Below are 19,602 nucleotides of genomic sequence, written 5' to 3'. Positions count from 1 at the left end.
CCAAGGGCCAGCCCAGCAGAGACCCCCCAGCTGTCCTGGGAAATGCAGATGGACAGAAGAAAACAGCCCTTTCCAACCAATTAAATCCTTGAGGTCAGCAGGGAAAGAATCCAAAATCACAATGAGCTGTGCTGATGTCACCAGCTCAGCAATGCAGATAAATGATGATATTTTACCCAAGCAAGTTTAGAGCCAGTAAGGACCAATTTAGCTGGAGGCAAAGACTGTTCCTGGAACTCCTATGGGCCATGGCTGTGCACACATGGATGTGCTTCACAGGGTCTGTGCCTCTCTGACTGTGCTCATTCCTTTCCTTTCCCAGTACATTCCGTGCTGGGATCAGCTCTGCAGTGAGCAGAAGTATTTAAAACCTCCCTGCAGTGTGAAATTCCTACACAAATATAGAATTATTGCACAGGGAGAGAACGTGAATAATCATGGCAGTGATGCAGATACAAGGAATGCACCTGCTGCCCTTCTCTCCTGGGAGAAGATCCAAGTTTAGCTGTGGAGTTTGGGATGTTTCAGAGAGGAACAAACCAGCTTTGATTCTGTACCTCTGCCCTGCTCTGGTGAATCTCCCTTAGAGCAGCAGGGCCAGCTCTGTGTTCCCCAGCAGAGCAGGGACAGGGGCTTGGAGAGAGCCCAGAGGAGGCCACAGAGAGGACTGGAGTGATGGAGAACCTGGCTGTAGGGAAACACCAAGGGAATTGGGATTGTCCAGCCTGGAGGAAAAAAGGCTCCAGGGAGAGCTCAAAGCCCCTTGCAGGGCCTGAAGGGGCTCCAGGAGAGCTGCAGAGGGACTGGGGACAAGGCCTGCAGGGACAGGACACAGGGAATGGCTCCCACTGCCACAGGGCAGGGCTGGGTGGGAGATTGGGAATCAGGAATTGTGGAATCCATCCCTAGAATGGATTTCCCAGAGCAGCTGTGGCTGCCCCTGGATCCCTGGCAGTGCCCAAGGCCAGGCTGGACAGGGCTTGGAGCAGCCTGGGACAGTGGAAGGTGTCCCTGCCATGGCAGGGGTGGCACTGGATGATCTCTAGGTTCCTTTGCAACCCAAACCATTCAGGGATTCTCCTCAAACAAGTGGATGAGCCCACATGTCTCAGTGTTGGGGCAAATGAGCACTTGGCTGTGCATGAAAGGAAGGGGAATAAATGCAGCAGAGCAGGGATTGTCCATGGAACAGGCTGATTGTCCATGGAACAGGCTGGATTTGCCCATGGAATAGGTTGGGATTGCCCATGGAACAGGCTGGGATTGTTCATGGAATAGGCTGGATGGGATTGTCCATGGACCAGGCCAGCATTCCAGTACCCAAATCCTGTGCAGATGCAGCTCCCAAAGCCCGCTGGGGCTGCAGCAGCGTGGGCAGAGCAGCCCAGAAGAGGGATTGGATTTGCCTCTCAGCACAGGAGGATTTGGCACAGCCTCAAAACTGAGGAATTTTCTTCCTTAATGCTCCACTGACCACCCCGAGGTCAGGGGAGTTATGTGACCAATTCACAGCCAATTATGAAGAGATTTAACGACAAAGGAGCCTCCAGAAGGATTAGGATTCTTTAGTTACCTGGCTTCTTACTGAGCTCTGGTTCTGGGCTTAGGTGAACTCATTCCAGGTGGAACAGCTCTGGGAAAAGCAGCCAGAGGTCAGCAGGCTTGGCTGGCTGGAATTGTCCTTTCCCTTTGTCAGTGGATCCCTCATTTTGCTTGGAGGGATAAATTAATTCTAAAAAGAACTCGAGCATCCCTTTGGTTTCCTTTCTCACCTAAAATCTCCAGCTGGAACATCTTGGTTCCTCCAGTACCTTTGGAGAGAAAATAACCTAAATTCCCATTTATGATCTCTCTGTGCACCGTGGCTGTGGCAGCAAAACTGCACAAATCCATTGGGATTACACCCAGAAAATATTCCTGCAGCCTGAGGAGGGAGGATGTGTCTGAGAGTGTTGGAATCCTGGCTGCTGAGAATTTCAGACTTTCTGTGCTGGCAGGCACTGACCCCCAAGATTGACCTGAGGCCATGGAGAAGCTTTTAAAATGGAATGACAGAACTGGGTTGTGGGTGTGGAGTTTGAATAGAAGTGTGTGATATCACAGGGTGGGAAACTTAAGAGTTGAAGGGTTTAGAATATAGTAATATATACAAAGCAAGATGGAGATTTTAGGGGGGAGGCTGGTCCTTTTTCTCCTTCATCAACTTCTTCACCACTCCTCCTTCTTCTTCTTCTTCTTCTTCTTCTTCTTCTTCTTCTTCTTCTTCTTCTTCTTCTTCTTCTTCTTCTTCACCTTCTTCCTCTTCTTCTTCTCCTTCTTCTCCTCAACCATGGGTTTGGGTGGTTTTGTGTAATTGGACAGAAAAGTTCACACTGCGGACTTCAAGTGATTAGTTATTGGGTTAAAAGTGAAAATAATTTAGGTGTCATTTCTTAATTGGACAGTTTAGCCTTAAAAGGCCTTGTAACCAAAGATAATTGGCCATTTTGTACCGTATATATACTGCAGAACTCACTGCTGTATGACTGTAACACAGATAAGAAATAATAAACATCTAAGCCTGAATGTGAAATATCCTCTCAAGTGCCTTCAATCCCAACCTCGACAGAGGCAGAAGAAAGAAGCCCAAAACCAGCATGAGGGAATTCCTTAAAATGTCACTGAAGGCAATGGACCTTCAAGGCTCCTCCAGTTCTGCTCCAGGTCCCAGAAATGCTGTAAAGGATTCCCAGCATGGATCCAGGGACCTCTGTGGATCCATGCCCAGCCTGTTCCTCCAGGATTTGGGAAAAAACCCTTCCAGAGAAGGATCTCAGTTCTGTGAGTGTCTGGTTTCCACATTATTTGACCAGAAAATGATGATATTCAGAGTGGTTTCAGTCCCAGAGGGATCACTTCAACATAGAGAATAATGAAATAAATCCCTTTTTGAGATTCTCATCTCTCCCAAACATCTCTGAAAATTATCCTAAAGCTTCCCAAAAGCACCTTTCCATGTCTTTAGAGGATGCACAAGAAGGACTGAAGTTTCAGGCCTGAATTTTGAAGGTTTTAGGCAGAAAGTACATTAACATTCTCTTTGAGAAGCTTCTTTTTAAGATAAAAAGCAATAAAACAGTGAGACAATGCTCTTCCAGAAGAAAGAGAGTGGTGATGTCAAGTGTTGATGCATTATGATGGTGCCTACACATAAATATATTTCTTTTAAGAGTCTTTACAGCCTTTATTTCACACTAATTACAACAATAAGGATTTTAATAATCTGCTACTCTGATGGCAACCTTGAAATTGCCATTTACAACACTGGCTTCAAAGAATGATTGGGAAAAAGCTTCCCCTTAATATTTCCATGCAAGTTTTCAGCAAAAATATATGACCAAAATATGAGTATTTCTTTAACTTTCCCTCTCAGGATCTCTGCAAACATGACAATTATTACCAAACCTTCACAAGTTTACTACTAAATACTTAAAAGGAATTACAGGTGTGAATATAGCTCAAGGCTAAAAGGTTTTAGAGGTAAATTGTTCCTTGATTAAAACCTTGAAGTGCTCCTTTTTTTTTTGGAGCATTTATTCACACATGGATCAGCCCATCATAACACCCTGAAGCTTTTCCCACATCTTTATATGCAAATTATTATTTTCTGGCCACTTACTGACAGTGGGATTTTGAGGATTAATTGTTCCTATGCTAATTTTAGAATTATTTTAAGCTCCTCTATCAGAGAAAGAGCTACAGTGAAACTGCAGAGTTGCCTTCAATAGAGATTATTTGCAGGTAACAAATATCTAGAAAATAAATCCTTGATTTATTGGGATTTTTTTTTTAATGCACATGGACAAAAACCTGGAGAAATTATTACACAGGAAAGCTTTGGGGGAAAAAAGAAAATTTGATTGTATAATATTGAAAAAATATTTGATTACCAGTCTGACTAATTAATGGATTGAAGAAAATAATTGAGATAAATCCATCTTTTTACCTGCTGCATGAACTTTGATGAGAAGTAGCTCCTGAAATCCCATTTTCCCCAGGTATTCCAGGGGCAGGAGTGATGTTATTGCTGGAGGTGGGAGAACACAAAAGTCTCAAGGCTCTGGTTCAGCCACACCTGCCCCAGAACACAAAAGGATCTCAGATTTGCATTTGTAAAGCAAAAATGATCCCAGGAGCTCCCAAACTGCAGATTGGAAGGGCAAGGCTGGGCTAGGCCTGGCCTGGAACCAGAAAATAGGAGAGAATCACAAATTCCCAGAGCCATTTAGGTTGGAAGAGCTCTCCAAGGTCATCGAGTCCATCCTGAGCCCCATCCCCACCTTGTCCCCAGCCCAGAGCACTGAGTGCCACGTCCAGGAATTCCTTGGACACATATAGGAATGGGGACTCCAAACCTCCCTGGGCAGCCCCTTTCAAGGCCTGACCACTGTTAAAGATATATATTATATTATATTATATTATATTATATTATATTATATTATATTATATTTATAATTATTTTTATATATACTTATATATAATATAATATAATGCACATTTTTAATTTGACATTACATATTACATTAATATAATATATTATATATTGTATTAGAATATGTATGTATATTAGAATATTGGCTTTTCACAAATATTAAAATAGATGCTATATGCATAATGTTAAGGTAACTTTGCTATAAAGATATAGTTTTAATTTCTGTTGTTGACTAAACTCAGACATAGTAGTAAAATAATTAATAAAAATACACTTGTATTAAAAAATCTACTTAGTTAAGATAACATATGATGAAGACCCCTACTACTGACATGCCAACTACCAACAGTTACCTCAGCAGAAAATATAGACCAAAGCCCAAAAACTGGAGGTGATGATAAGAATAAACTAATGATTATGAGTCACGTTAACAGAGGATTATCCCTTAAAAACAATAACCTGTTGCATATTCATACACCTCATACATGAGGCATAAATTCCATTCAAACACAGGATTCTGTCTGGTCAGTGTCAACTTCTTCCTTATAATCCTGACGAAGTCTTCAGGGCTGAGTGAGGCAGGAAGAAGTTTGTTTCTTCTGATAAGAGAGAAATACATTTAATATTTTTAATAATACAATTAATAATCTTTATTATAAATAATAACTATAAAATAATTTTTATTTATATTATCTTTATTATAAATAATAAATTAAATAATCTTTTTCTCTGAAAGATTTAGGTGTCCTGTGGCTGCCATCTCAGTGTGAGTCCTTTCTTTCAAAAAATTATCTTACACAGTGTAGTTTCTACTTTAACATTTTGTTATAACCTAAAACTATATTTAACACTGTACTTAAGAGAATTATTACAGCATAACTTTCTAACATAACACACAGAATATTCATTTGAATATTTGAGAAAAGCCAAGCATAAAATACACATTTTTCACAGGAAGTTTGGGAAGACAAAAGGCAAGAGAAGGAAAGAGCAGACAGAGGGAAGAACAACCCCTGAGGCATGAGGTTCTACCGGATGCTCCTGCCTTGGGGTGTGGTGAGCAGTGCAGGGTGAAGGTCAAGGGATCCGTGTGGATCCTGCACACCCGCATTTCTGGCATTGCATTCCTCACAAAGGCTTTTCTCTGGGGGTAATTAATGCCTCCTGATTGGGGATTTGGTCTGGAAGGTCGCAGGGTGTTTTCTACAGAGGGATTCCCTCCTTTAAGGAACTCCAGGGATCAATTAGGATGTAGTTATCTAAATTGTGAGTGTGCTATCAGGCCCAGGCAGAAGATTTGCAGGTGTTCTGTTTATACCACGCTCAGGAAAGCCCTGCCTCAGTTTAAATTAAAGGTAAAGCAGATTCCCTCACCTGCTCCAGCAGGGGATATTCCCTGCAGGAAGGGGGAAATCTGTCTTCTCTTTTCCTCTCCATCAGCAGGAGTGTGACAGTGTTCACAGGGGTTCTTGGATGAAGGAAGAGATGAGGATCTGACTCCATGTTTCAGAAGGCTTGATTTATTATTTTATTATATATATTACATTAAAACTATACTGAAAGAATAGAAGTAAAAGTTTTCATCAGAAGGCTGGTTAAGAATAGAAAGGAAAGAATGATAACAAAGCTTCTGTCTCAGACAGAGAGTCTAAGCCAGCTGACTGTGATTGGCCATTAATTACAAACATCCAACATGGGCCAATCCCAGATGCACCTGTTGCATCCCACAGCAGCAGATAATCATTGTTTACATTTTGTTCCTGAGGCCTGTCAGCTTCTCAGGAGGAAAAATCCTAAGGAAAGGATTTTCCAGAAAAGATGTCTGCGACACAGGAGCAGCCCCAGATGTCACAGAGGGGCTCTGAGCAGGGGAGGGAACCGAGCCGTGTCAGTGTCATTGTCCCCATGGTTTATGGTCTGGTTTTCAGGCTCCTGCATCTCCTTGCAGACATCCCCAAGCAGTCTGATCCCAGCAGCCCATTCGTGTCTCTCCAGCCCAGAAATTCTTGCTGAAATGATGCTGCAGGTGATGTAATGTTAATATAAATTATCTTCAACCCAAATTCTCTCCTTGGCAGAGCAGGAAAGAGCACGAACTGCAGAATTTTGGCCTCAGTGTGACACAAACCTGTGCTGAGCTGTTTGAGGAAGGACAAATTCAGCAATCGCAGCACAGCTTTGAGCCCCTGCCCACACCAGATCATTTGTGGTGTGATAGGAGTCAGAGGCCAACCTTGTAAGGAATGAGAGGTAACAGCAAAAATCCTTGGAGAAGGAGCAACACCAGAGTTCATGAGGCTGTGAATGATGGGAGACTCTGTGTGTCTGCCAGGGGGGTGTGGGAAACCAGACCATTATTAATGACCCAAAGTTTCACAACATTCATTCTTTCTAAAATCTCCTTTGCCACCTTCAAGGGATTAAACACCACAAAGGCCTGGGAAGGTTAAGTTCATGTTTTTCCAGATATTGAGGAATAGAAAGGATGCCCTGAACCTGGCAGTGTCCAAGGCCAGGTTGGACAGGGCTTGGAGCAACCTGGGACAGTGGAAGGTGCCCCTGCCATGGAGGGGGTGGAATGGGATGATCTTCAAGGTCACTTCCAATCCAAACAGTTCTGTCACTATATACAGGGATAAAGATCTTTTTTTCAGGTTAGTCCTGGCAGGAGAACACTGAGGGTAGGAATGTCCTGTGGAGCTTTGGCACCCCCAGCCTCACAGAGCTGCTCACTCACTCCCACCCTGGCTGAAGAGATCTCAGTTGAGTTAATGACCTTTCTCTTCACATTCACCTGGGCCACGCCTTTCTTAACATCCCAAAACATCCTGAGGACCCTCAGGGATCTTTGATCCCAGCCGCTGTCCCTGCACAGCCACCCCAACACCCCCACCCTGAGCAGCCCTGGGAGCTCCTGCAGCTCTGGCAGCCTTGGCACCATTCCCTGGGCAGCCTGGGCAGTGCCCAGCAGCCTCGGGGGGCAGAACCTTGCCCTGAGCTCCATGCCAAGGCCTGGCACAGCTGCAGCCCTTGCTGGGCTCCTGTCCCTGTGCCAGAGCAGAGCTCAGCCCCTGCCCCTGTGCCTGCCCTGGGGAGGAGCTGCAGCCCCCGAGGAGCCTCCCCTCAGTCTCCTGGGCTGCAGCTGAACGAGCCAAGTGCCCTCAGCTGCTCCTCAGCCCTTCCCCAGCTCCGTGTGCCTCCTCTGGGCACTCTCCAACAGCTTTGGGTCCTTCTGATCTCGTGGTGCCCAAAGTGCCCCCAGCACTGGAGCTGAGGCTGCCCCAGGGCAGAGCAGAGTGGGACAATCCCTCCCTGGGCCTGGTGCCCCCAGCACAGGGTGGCCCTTGGGGCTGCCAGGACCCAGCAGTGACTCAGATCCAACTTGCACTGACCAGGACCCCCAGGGCCCTTTCTGCAGTGCTCTGAGATGAGCCAGATCTGCTGAGATGCCTGGAACAGTTGCTGTGCACATCCCAAGGGATGCTCCTGCCTTAGAAGAGCTCAGCTTGGGCACCTTGGTCTGGTTCTCTGCATGTCTGCTGATTTCCAGGACATCTGGGTCCTGTTTGGCTTTGGGATTTGCTGCTGCATTTCTTTTTTCCTCAGCCCCTTCCCCAGTTCAATATCCCTCCTTTGGGCACTCTCCAACAGCTTTGGATCCTTCTTACATTGTGGTGACCACTTTTAGTTAAATCTCTCAGTGCTGGGAAACCTCACCTGGAGAGGACTGGAGTCCTTCCCCTCTCCCTGACCCTGCTCCTTCAGCAGCAGCCACAGCATCCTCTGGGAGTTCCTGCAGGCAGATAATTATGGGTATTAAGCTCTCCTAAGGATTTAACAAACCCCTGCCAGTTTAGAACCTGGAAGCTCCAGGCACCTGGTTTAGATAGGAAGGAGCTGAGTGAGGTTTTGTCCCCACACTAAAAAACAGGTGAGTTCAAGCAGCCCAGAGTAGGGAGGCTGTAAAGCACAAAAATGAGAGCATTTAATGAGCTGAAGTGAGATGAAAATGTCACTGACACCAAGGATTTCTTGGCATGCACCTCTATCTTCCACCTGTTTAATTAGGGCAGCACGGGCTAGTGCTCTTCAAAAGAGAGCTGTGACTACAGGAACCAGCTCTGGCACACCCGAGGTTCTCAACAACACAGCTTGCTACTGGAAATATTTCATATTAAAGTGGCCTTTTTAAGGTTTTCTTCCAGCAGGGATCATCCAAGAGCAAACCAGGCCTGATGTGAGGAGGTTGGAATCCTCCAGCCCTCCCCAGGGCATCTTGGACTGGTCAAGGAGAAAAGATTTTTAATCCCAGGTCCAGCCATTCCCAAAGCTCCTCTGATGTGGTCAAATATTCCTTATTATTATATATTACTGGATACATGGAATATTTGAGGTGAACATCTCCCACCTGACCTGAGGTGGGTTTGTACCTTCAAAGCCAAGGCAAAATTTGGGATTTTTGGCTTTGGGATTGGGAAATTCCCAAAGGATTTGGGAATTGCCAAATAGGATCAGCCAGGAATGGGTGAATCCAGAATCCTTGTGTGGCCAAGGGGAAAAGATTTTCATTCCCAAACACTCCCAGGTCCTGCCATTCCCAGAGCTCCTCTGATGTGGTCAAACCTTCCTTGGGCATTACTGAATACATGGAATATTTGAGGTGAACATCTCCCACCTGATCTGAGGAGGGTTTGTACCTTCACTGAGAGCAAAGCCAAGGCAAAGTGGTGATTTTTGGCTTTGGGGTTGGGATTTGGGATTTGCCAAATCACAATCCCAAAGGATTTGGGAATTGCCAAATGGGATCAGCTAGGAACAACTGAATCCAGAATCCTTGTGTAGCTGATCAGAATTTTCTACATTTTCCCCTTTAAAAATAAAAGTGCTGCTTTACTGAAATTCAAGCTTTCAGCAGGATTGTGTTGGGTTCTGCCCTTTATATTCTGAATGCAAAGTCAAACATGCAAATGAGGCTGAAATGTTCCATTTTCACATGACAAGAACTTCGCATTTCCACTTCTCCTTTCAAAATAATTTTTGCTATGAAAATTATTGCCTGATGTAATAAAGCACAATAAGGGCATCAAGAAGGGCTGTCAAAATGACAACAGAGTAACTTGGAAAAAACTTTTTAAACACCACATTCTGTGCTGAATTTTTAAATATGGCATTTCACTCCACACTGGAATGAAAAGAGAGTTTAAAATTACAAGAAAAAAAAAAAAAAGAGAGACATTTCAACTCCCACACAGGTGTAGCCTTAATGCATCAAACATTTCAAACCCTAAACTTTGATGGGGTGGCAGCAGGTATTCAAAAACAATTTCTGAAAGCTCTAAAATACCACAGAGAAAATACCAGCTAGAGATATTTAAAAGCTTGAAAATTTTCTGCATTAAAAACCAGAGAATATTTGGATTTTTAAAGGATAATATTGGCTTTTTAAAGGACAAATGTCCTCAGCAATGTCCTCAGCTGAGATTACAGGATCTCCTTCCCCTGCTTGAAGCTCAGTTTCACTGAGAGTGAACTTTGGAGGTTTTTAAGCTCAGATAATATTTAAATTCATGACTTCATCTCTTAATCACTCCACAGCCTTGGGGAGGCAAAGGGAGTGGCTCCTGTGCAAGGCTGGTTTCCAGCAATACCCAGATGGAAACTTTTAATTTGCATTTTTCTGTTTCGTCTTAATTCCCTTCCATATGAACAACAGAAAATGGCTCCTTCCCTGAATGTATAAATACATGGAAATTGGATCAACTTCAAATATTGTAATGTAAAATGTCTGTAAATGTTTCTAAACATTGAAATGAAGTTTGTTTTACAAGACACTGAAAGATTTCCTTGGAGGCTCAAAGCTGGGAGAGCTGGGGGTGCTCACCTGGACAGGAGAAGGCTCCAGGGACACCTCAGAGCCCCTTTTGGGGCCTGAAGGGGCTCCAGGAGAGCTGCAGAGGGACTGGGGACAAGGCCTGCAGGGACAGGACACAGGACATCCCAAGGTCATCTTTTCCAGGATGATCTTCCTTGTTTTAAACAGAAGTTATATTGCTGAGGGAGATTTTCAGTGGCTTGAAAACCAGTGGGATTCCTGCAAACCAAAAGAAAATCCCAAACAAAGTGAAAGCAACAACAGCAAAAGCAAAATGAGACCAAAAATTCCCTCAGCAGAAAGGCTTGGGAATGCTCTCTGGGAAGGAGAGTGGCTTTTGGAGCCTGCAGATTGGCAGGGAGGAAAATTGAGTTTGAAATGTGCTGTCAGGGCAGCTCTGTGATCCTGGGGGTGTGGATTTCTCTGTGAGAAATAAAAACCTCTCCTGGTAATTCCTGAGGATTGTGCAGGAACAACAGGGGGAAATCTGCAAACCAGAGGATTCTTTGGAGAGTTGATTGGGACAAATTGTGACACTGAGACTTTTTTTGTGCAATCCCCACTGTTCCCATCCCTTCAGAGCTCTGCAGCAACCCCAGAACATTTCCTTGCTCTTCCTGCTCCACCTGAGCTGCCTGGTTTTGGGAACACCCAAATTCCAGAGCTCTCCCAGGATTCAGCTCCAGGCCTGTGGCTCTGGAAGGGAACTTCAACCACCTCCTGGTGGAAATCCTGAGCATTTCCAGGTGGGACTTGAGGCCACCTGACTTCACTCATGTCCCTGTGGGTGCCACACTTTATCGTGGTCACCTTGTACCACAGGTATTTACTGGAGCATCCTTTAAATGAAGGTACATTTGGGGTAGATCTCACTAATTTGCCCGAAATCCAGCCTTAAACTCAATCCTAAAACTCAGCATTTGGACTTGGGGGTGAATTTCACATGCAATGCAGCAGAGGTGTCCTTAAAAAAACTGCAGAACCCTTGAAATTCCCTCCAGGGGCTTTTAAAGGTTCCCACCCAGGTCTGACTCTTCCCTCAGGCCCAGGGGTATCTGCAGTTGGAATGTCATGGATTATTCTTCCAGGCTGTAAAATGAGTAGCTGGAGGTTTGGGAATTACCTAAAATAAGGCTGTGAATGTCAACTCTCCTTAATTTTGAATTTTGATAAATTTTGAATAATTTTGAATGAATTTTCGTCTCCTTAATTGTTCTGTGTGGAGCTGAACTGGCAAGGGGATGGCAGCAGCCCTGAATGGGGTTTTTTGGTGTTCCAGAGTTTTTCTGGATGTTTCCTGGAGGAAATGTCCTGGTCCCAGTTTCAGTGGTACATTAGGAGTGTGAGGTCTGGCTCAAGGAATAATCCAGGACTGCAAATTCCACAGGAATTTGTGCAAGGGTACATGGGAGGAGGAGGAAACTCTTCCTGCAATCCAGCAAAGCTCCTGAACACGAATTACTGAGCTGAACTAATGCGTTTGCTGATCCAAAGTGCCTCATCTGAGTTTTAATGGTGCTCGACATAAAAGGCTTATTTGAATTTATGGCAATGTCTCTTCATTCTTGTGGCAGAGAAGTTTGGAAGATCATTTTTAAATCATCCCATCCCATTCATTAATGAAGGAAATTCAGTTTTTACCATGAGTAATGTCTTATTTGAAGTTGCAACAGCATAAGAAGGCTCTTTTCATATGGAAATCCTCCAAGTCTTTAGCATTTCTTCTTGCACTCTTGGAGCTTGATTTACATTTTCCCAACAGAACTGACTGAAAACCCTGTTTCAGATGAGGAGGGCTCACCACTAATGGAATATATGGCTCTATAATATTTTCATCATTACATAAAGCCCACATTTAAATATCCTGCTCTTCTGGCCAGAACGCTTTGCTGAGCAGATGCTTCTTAATGAGCTCTTCCCAGTGACACTGAGGCCTTGGAGTTGATTTACAATGCATGAAACCCAGGAACACTTCAAGCTCTTCCTTCTCACAAGCATCACATTGCACTGACTTTCATCTGCCATCCTATTGCCCAGCTGAGCCTTTCTTCTGTCCTTTCAAAGTTCCTCCAAATCCTCTCATATCAGGGACTATTCAAAACTCTCTCACATCAGAATAATTTTCTCTAAGCCATAATTTGCTGCCATCCCCTATTCACTCCTCACTAAATCTGTGCAGGAATTCTGCCTCTTGCAAGAATTGGTGGGCTCTGGAGCTGCTCATCTCTTTCTGTGCTGGAAGTTTGCCTCTAAATTCTACATTTTTTGGGGTTTTATCTCTTGAAACCTGCTTGGGAAAGCTGGGGGTGTTCATGTGGAGGAGAAAAGGCTCCAAGGAGAGCTTAGAGCCCCTTGCAGGGCCTGAAGGGGCTCCAGGGGAGCTGCAGAGGGACTGGGGACAAGGCCTGCAGGGACAGGACACAGGGAATGGCTCCCACTGCCAGAGGGCAGGCCTGGATGGGAGACTGGGAATCAGGAATTGTTCCCTGTGAGGGAAAATGGATTGGAATGGATGGAGAAGCTTGAAATGAGCAGGAACAGCAGGAAAAGGGACCACAGAGATCTGTGAGAAGGTCAGAGAAAAGAATGAGAAACAATTCTTCTCTTCACTTGCTGCACCTGGCAATGTGAACATGTAGAATGTGTTATGGAGATTTGTTTACCAAAGGGTGGTTTCTTAATTAGCCAATGGTGATGGTGTTAGACCGAAGGTGTTTAGGTCCAGCTGTATCACAACTGTCTATAAAAACAATAAGTTTCTTAATAAAGATTATGATTAATCAACTTTCTGTGAATCATAGAGTCAATGCTAACTATTGGGGGGACACCTTGGCGTGACAGTGAGGAGCTGTGGATGGAGCAGATTCCCATCCTGTGTGCAGCACTCGTGGTTGCCATTATGGCCTGTGTTCTTCAGGATTCCTTCAGCACTTGTCATTTGTTTGCTTTGCTGGAGTGGGAGGCTTTGGGAAATCTCTGAGATGAAGAGAGCAAACAGGAGCACAAACATTGGCTCCACCAGCTGGCTCTGGGATGCTCCCTCCTCCCTGGATCCTCATTCCCAGGGCCATGCAGAGAACAATGAGTGGTTCTCAGGGCTCTGTTTGGTCAGGGCTGAGCTCTCTGTATCTTTGGGGTGGTTTCAGCTTGAGAGGCTGGGCCGTGCACCCTTCAGCCTCTGGTTTCAGTGGTTTGGTTCTCAGGAGGGTGCACTGACTGCAGGGCAGCTTTGGAGGGAAAAGAGGCAACACCTTGCCCAGGGGAAGAGGTTTTTGGGGAGATCAAGGACCTGGTGGGTGCTGGGTGCAGAACAGCACCTCAAAGTGTGGGACTGATGGAGACCAGGTGAAGGTTGGAGTCAGGAATGACACAAACAGCAGGGCTGGGACAGAGAGGTTTACTCAAGGCCACATCTCAGGTCCTCTCCTGGAACAGGAGGAGTGGTGGTGTTTGCAGGGGTCCCAAGATGATGAGAATCTTGACTCCATGTTTCAGAAGGCAGATTTATTATTTTATTATATATATGGTATTAAAATAAAATTATATACTTAGACTAAAAGAAAAGAGAAAGGAGACATCAGAAGGCTAGCAAAGGAAAGGAATGGAATGATAATAAAATCTTGACTGACCAGAGAGTCTGAGACAGCTGGGCTGTGATTGGCCATTAATTAAAAGCAACCACACGAGACCAATCAAAGATGGACCTGTTGCATTCCACAGCAGCAGAAAATCAATGTTTACATTTCATTTCTGAGGCCTCTCAGCTTCTCAGGAGAAAAACCCTGGCAAAAGGATTTTTCATAAAATATGTCTGTGACAGAGGAGGGGTGAGAAGAAGATGTACACATCCTGAGACCCCAGTGACTCCAGTGCCCCCACTGGCAATGACCATGGGGAGGCTTGGCATGGAGCTCAGGGCAAGGTTCTGCCCCCCGAGGCTGCTGGGCACTGCCCAGGCTGCCCAGGGAATGGTGCCAAGGCTGCCAGAGCTGCAGGAGCTCCCAGGGCTGCTCAGGGTGGGGGTGTTGGGGTGGCTGGGCAGGGACAGGGGCTGCACTGATCATCCCTGAGGGTCCCTTCCTTATCAGGATATTCCATGATCCCATAATTGTCACATATAAAATTCATCACCCACATTCCTCTCTTGCCTCTCCTTTTGCAGGTTTGCTGGCCCAGAGTAGCTGCCAATTGAAGTACCTCAGAATACCTTACATTTCAATATTTTCCTATCTCTTTTTCCCTTTCTATCCCTTTTTCCCCTTTTTCTTTCTGCCCAATCCCAGGACAAGAAAATTCTTCAAAACATGAAGGGTTTCACCAGCTCCCTTTGGCCAGAAGATGTTATAAAACTGCTGCAGGTTTTTGTCTCCTCTCCAATAAATGATCAGAATCCCTTCATCCTGTGTCCACTCATCACCAACTGAGGGTCTTCCACTCAAATTTTAATTTCCCAACTGGCTTTCCATTCAATATCTCACTGAAAGTCCAGGATGAGTCACATTTACTGCTTTATTTATGGTGCAATCAAAGGAGAGGGAGCAGTGACTGCTTTGCCAGTGCATAAAATATCCCTCTTTCCTTTAGCCCTGGATTAGACACACTGGGATTGCCAGACAAGCAAAGGGTGGCAAACTCTGTCATCTCACATTTGGGTTTGTGGGGATCATGGGAAAGGACAGCAGAATTGCCCTGAGGATGGAGAAGCTTGAAAGGAGCAGGAACAGCAGGAAAAGAGACCACAGAGGCATCAGCACCATGAAATGAAGTGGAGAAAGGGGATTTTGCCAAAAGGCAGCTCCATGGGAGGCAGGCAGAGCTTCTGTGCCCAGATTAATGTTGGGAGAATCCTGAGCTGCAGGAGCTCCAGCCCACAGCACATCTGCTCCTGGATGGTGGCCTGGATGCCTTTGTTCCTTCTGATTAATATTCTTTAATATCCTAAAAATATCATCACTGAAACAGAGCCCCAGCAGTGGGAGAGGCTGCCCAGGGCAGTGGTGGAATCCCCATCCCTGGAAATAAGGCTTGGATTTGGTTGCAGGTTGGACTCAATGATTTTAGAGGTAATTTCCAACTTTAACCATCCCGTGTCTCTCTGATATCAAACTTAGGGAATTTCCTTATCGAAAAAGTCAATTGAAAAGCACCAATAAGGTCCGGATAAATCTCCCAAGCTGAGCTGTTGGTACAGGAGGGCTGGCAGAGCACAAAGCTCCCAGTTGAGGTGACATGAAAGATTTCAGCTTGCCCGAGTCTGAATAATTGAGCTGACATGATCAGATCATCTTTTGATGGTCTAATTGAATTATGTGCATTTCTGAAAGCTTTTCTCAGTGGAGCTAATGAGTTTTGTGTCTGTACTGAGCCAGGCAGAGCCAGCCAGGGTTCCAACCTTCCTGTATAAACAGGACAAGGAATTCTTACACCAACTATCAAGTTTCAATTCAATTCCTCCCTTCTGCTGACTGCTCTGAACCTTGTCCCAGGAGGATCCTCTGTGACTTCATTGGGATGTGGGATGTTATTTACCAGGGTGTTTCCTGGGCAGTCTGAATGGCTGAAGAGAGAGGATGACTTTGCTTTTATGGGATCCAAGCTGCTTTCCATGATCCCAGGGGATGAGTTCCATGAAACTAAAAGGTCAATGAGATGAAAGGAAGAAGATTTTTTTAAAGGAGGGTGGTGAGGCTCTGGCACAGATGTGGCTGCCCCTGGATCCCTGGAAGGGTCCAAGGCCAGGCTGGATGGGGCTTGGAGGTGGAAGGTGTCCCTGGCCATAGCAGGGGCTGGGTCTTTAAAAATCTTTTAAAGATTCCCTTCCACCCAAACCATTCCAAAACTCCATGGAACATTATGAGCTGAACATCAACCCTACTGTCGCAGACATCTTTTATGGAAAATCCTTTCCTTAGGATTTTTCCTCCTGAGAAGCTGACAGGCCTCAGAAACAAAATGTAAACATTGATTATCCGCTGCTGTGGAATGCAACAGGTGCATCTGTGATTGGTCTCATGTTAGATGTTTGTAATTTATGGCCAATCACAGTCAGCTGGCTTGGACACAGAGTCTGAGCCACAAACCTTTGTTATCATTCTTTCCTATTCTATTCTTAGCCAGCCTTTTGATGAAACCTTTTCTTTTATTCTTTTAGTATAGTTTTAATGTAATATATATCATAAAATAATAAATCAAGCCTTCTGAAACATGGAGTCAGATCCTCATCTCTTCCCTCATCCAAGAACCCCTATGAACACTGTCACACCCTACTGGAACAGATTCCTTTCACTCATTTTTGTATTCCTGGAGTGGACAAAAGACAGGCTAGATATAAAAATCAGTTCATTCCATCAGGGAAAGTGTCTACAGAGAGGGTGAGGTGCCAGTTCCAGCACCTCCACCTGAACTTCAGCCCCTGGAGGAACTGAGAGTGTTGAAACCTTTGTGGTGGGGAGAAGTTTGCTCAGCCCAGAGTGCCAACTCGGAAATCCACCCTGTGTTTGCCTTTGGATGAGTTTTGTGCCATCAATCACTCTGAAAACAGGGATTTACAGCCATGGGAACCCCATACTACTGTGAGTTTGGCAGCTTTTCATTAGTAGGCACAAAATGGCCAACAATCCCTTGTTACAAGGTCTTTCAAGACTAAACTATCCAATTAAGAACTGACAATTAGATTATTTTCCCTTTTAACCCAATAACTGATCCCACAGAGAGAAATTCCAATGTGGAATTTCTGCCCAATTACAAAATGCCACCCAAACCCATGAAGAAGAAAGAAGAAGAAGCATGGAGAAGAAACCCAGGATGACACCCTGTGCCCTCCATCTTGCTTTTATCCACAACATACTAAAAACCCCAAAACCTCAATTTCTCACCCAGTGATACACCTACACTACTCTCTATAATCTATTTCTCACTTTTGTGGATTCCAGTCTATCTTGAAGTCTGGGAAACTTTCTCCATGAATGAGGGTCAAAGTCAGTGCTCCCTGAGGGAATCCATAAATTCAGAAGGTTTTGGGAAAGCTGCAAAAGGCAGGCCTCAGAGACAGCAGAACTGTGATTAGAGCTAAGCAGTAGCCATGAGATAGGTCAGCAGAAAAAATATGTAAAATGTAGAAAAGCAAGGACAAATAGAACAATGATCTGTGTATTAACACTTGCCTAGAATAACTCCCTAAGCTACAGAAAAGTTTATCTAGCAAGATATTAGGAAATTTTAAGCTGCATAATGGAGCCTTGTGTTTTAAGGCTTACAAGCGGGTGTTATATTCAAAATAACCAAGCATCGTTTAACCAAATGTACCTGTGCTTATAGTGCTTGGATAGAACTACTACTGTCAATGTGCTTTTGCTTTGTGTTATTGGTCAAAAAACTTATAAAGTGAGTTGTAACATTGAGTTCTTCATCTGCTGCTGGGGATGTGAGCTGCTGGCATCTTCCCATTGTCAAAACCATGTAATGAGACTGATGCTGGAAAATAAAACAGCTCAAAGCACATTCCCAGCAATCTCATCCCGTTTGTAATTTGTACATAGCCCCTGGCCAGTGATACTCCCCTGGGGGTCAGGACACCCCAGAGCAGACAGAAAAATATTCCCTGTGCCCTGGGTTTCCACATCCCACAGTGATCTGCATCCAGCATGAGGATCAGGCCTGCAAAGTTCATGGAAACATCTCACACATCCTTAAAAATGTGGGGAATTATCCCCTCCTGTCTTTCCAGAGAGCTCTGCTGCCTTAGAAAAGAGAGATCCAGCTGGAATTTTAAAAACCTCTTATTTACAGTATCAATGTAATCAAGACAGGATCCATTACCTGACATGCAGAACCAAGAAGTTTTCCTTGTTTTTTGTCTTTCTAGGAACAAAGTCAGTCTTTGGAACGCTCAGTTTCAGTGTGAAAAGTCCAGATGGATTTTGACAAGAGCCTTGAAGGCTGTTGCAGTTTGTCATGGTTGTGATCTCGAGACAAGAGTTTGACAATGGATCAGTGGGGAGTTTAACAGCATAAGAAATGACAAAACCCATCCCCAGAAAATGACACCCTGAGGAAAATGGAGGCTTTTCTTTCAGGGAAAAAAAAAAAAAAAAGAGAAAAAAAGCCCTGGACAGGAAAGGTGAACCTTATCATTTTGTGCAGAAGAAATCACAACATTTGCATTAAATTCCTGTTGAAATTCTCCTGAGGTATCACACTCCTGTCATTCCCAGGCACTCCACAGGGATTAGCAACTTCATGGGAAGGAGCCAGTGTGATTCCTGAGGTTTGAATATCAACAGCCTGAATGAATAAATAAAATCAGATAAAGTTATGTTCTCTGAACAGGGCATGTTCCTGCATTTGCAGCCCCTTGTTTCAACATGGGCAGAGGCCACTGGGTCTTTACAAACCAAGCCAGATTTTCTCAGACTGGTCCAGAGGCTCAGGGAGTGAAAAGTCACCTGGCTTATACCCAAAGGGACAGTCCTGGTGTGCCCTCCCACCTCCAAAACCCCTCTGTTCCCATCCCCAGCAGGAAGGGCTGTGGCTGTAACACAATTTATCTTCTGGTTTGATCTGCTGGCAGTGTTTGGTCAGGGGTGGGAGGGTCAGTGTGGCCACATGGGCTCATGCCACTGATGAGCAGGAACTCTCCTGACTCTTTTACCCAAAAATCAATGTTCCCATCCCTTCTGATCCTTCAGGATCCCTCCAGACTGGCTTTTACTCTTTTTTTCAGAGACCAAACCTTCCAAAGCCTTTCCTCCAATCTCAAGCCTGCTCTTCTGAACACCCCGACACCAAAGTTCCAGCTCTTTCTGTAACTCCAGCTCTCCCTGCACGGCTCCCTCCTCTCTCATTCTCATGGCTTCCCCAGGGACACTGCAGCTCCTTCCTGCTCCTCAGCACTGCCTTTCATCTCCTCCTGTTCCCTCTGGAACCCCTCCCCTGCCCACATCGGCAGGAAAACTGCAGCAAACAGCCACTGCCCTCCAGGCCACATCCAGGAGTTGGAATCATCTCTCCATGTGAAAAATGCATGTCTTTTATGATTGGCTTTTCGCAAATATTCAAATGAATGTTATATGTGTTGTGTTAGAAAGTGATGCTGTATTAATTCTCTTAAGTAGTGTGGTAAATATAGCTTTAGGTAATAAAAATTGTTAAAATAGAAACTTTGCTATGTAGGATACTTTTTTTTAAAGAAAGGACTCAGCCACAGGACACCTGAATCTTTCAGAGAAAAAGAATTTATTACTGCATTATCAGAAGAAAC

Source organism: Ammospiza nelsoni, chromosome 27, assembly GCF_027579445.1.
Source record: "Ammospiza nelsoni isolate bAmmNel1 chromosome 27, bAmmNel1.pri, whole genome shotgun sequence".
In the NCBI taxonomy this organism is placed as follows: Eukaryota; Metazoa; Chordata; class Aves; order Passeriformes; family Passerellidae; genus Ammospiza; species Ammospiza nelsoni.
Note: the sequence above shows the minus strand (reverse complement) of the source record.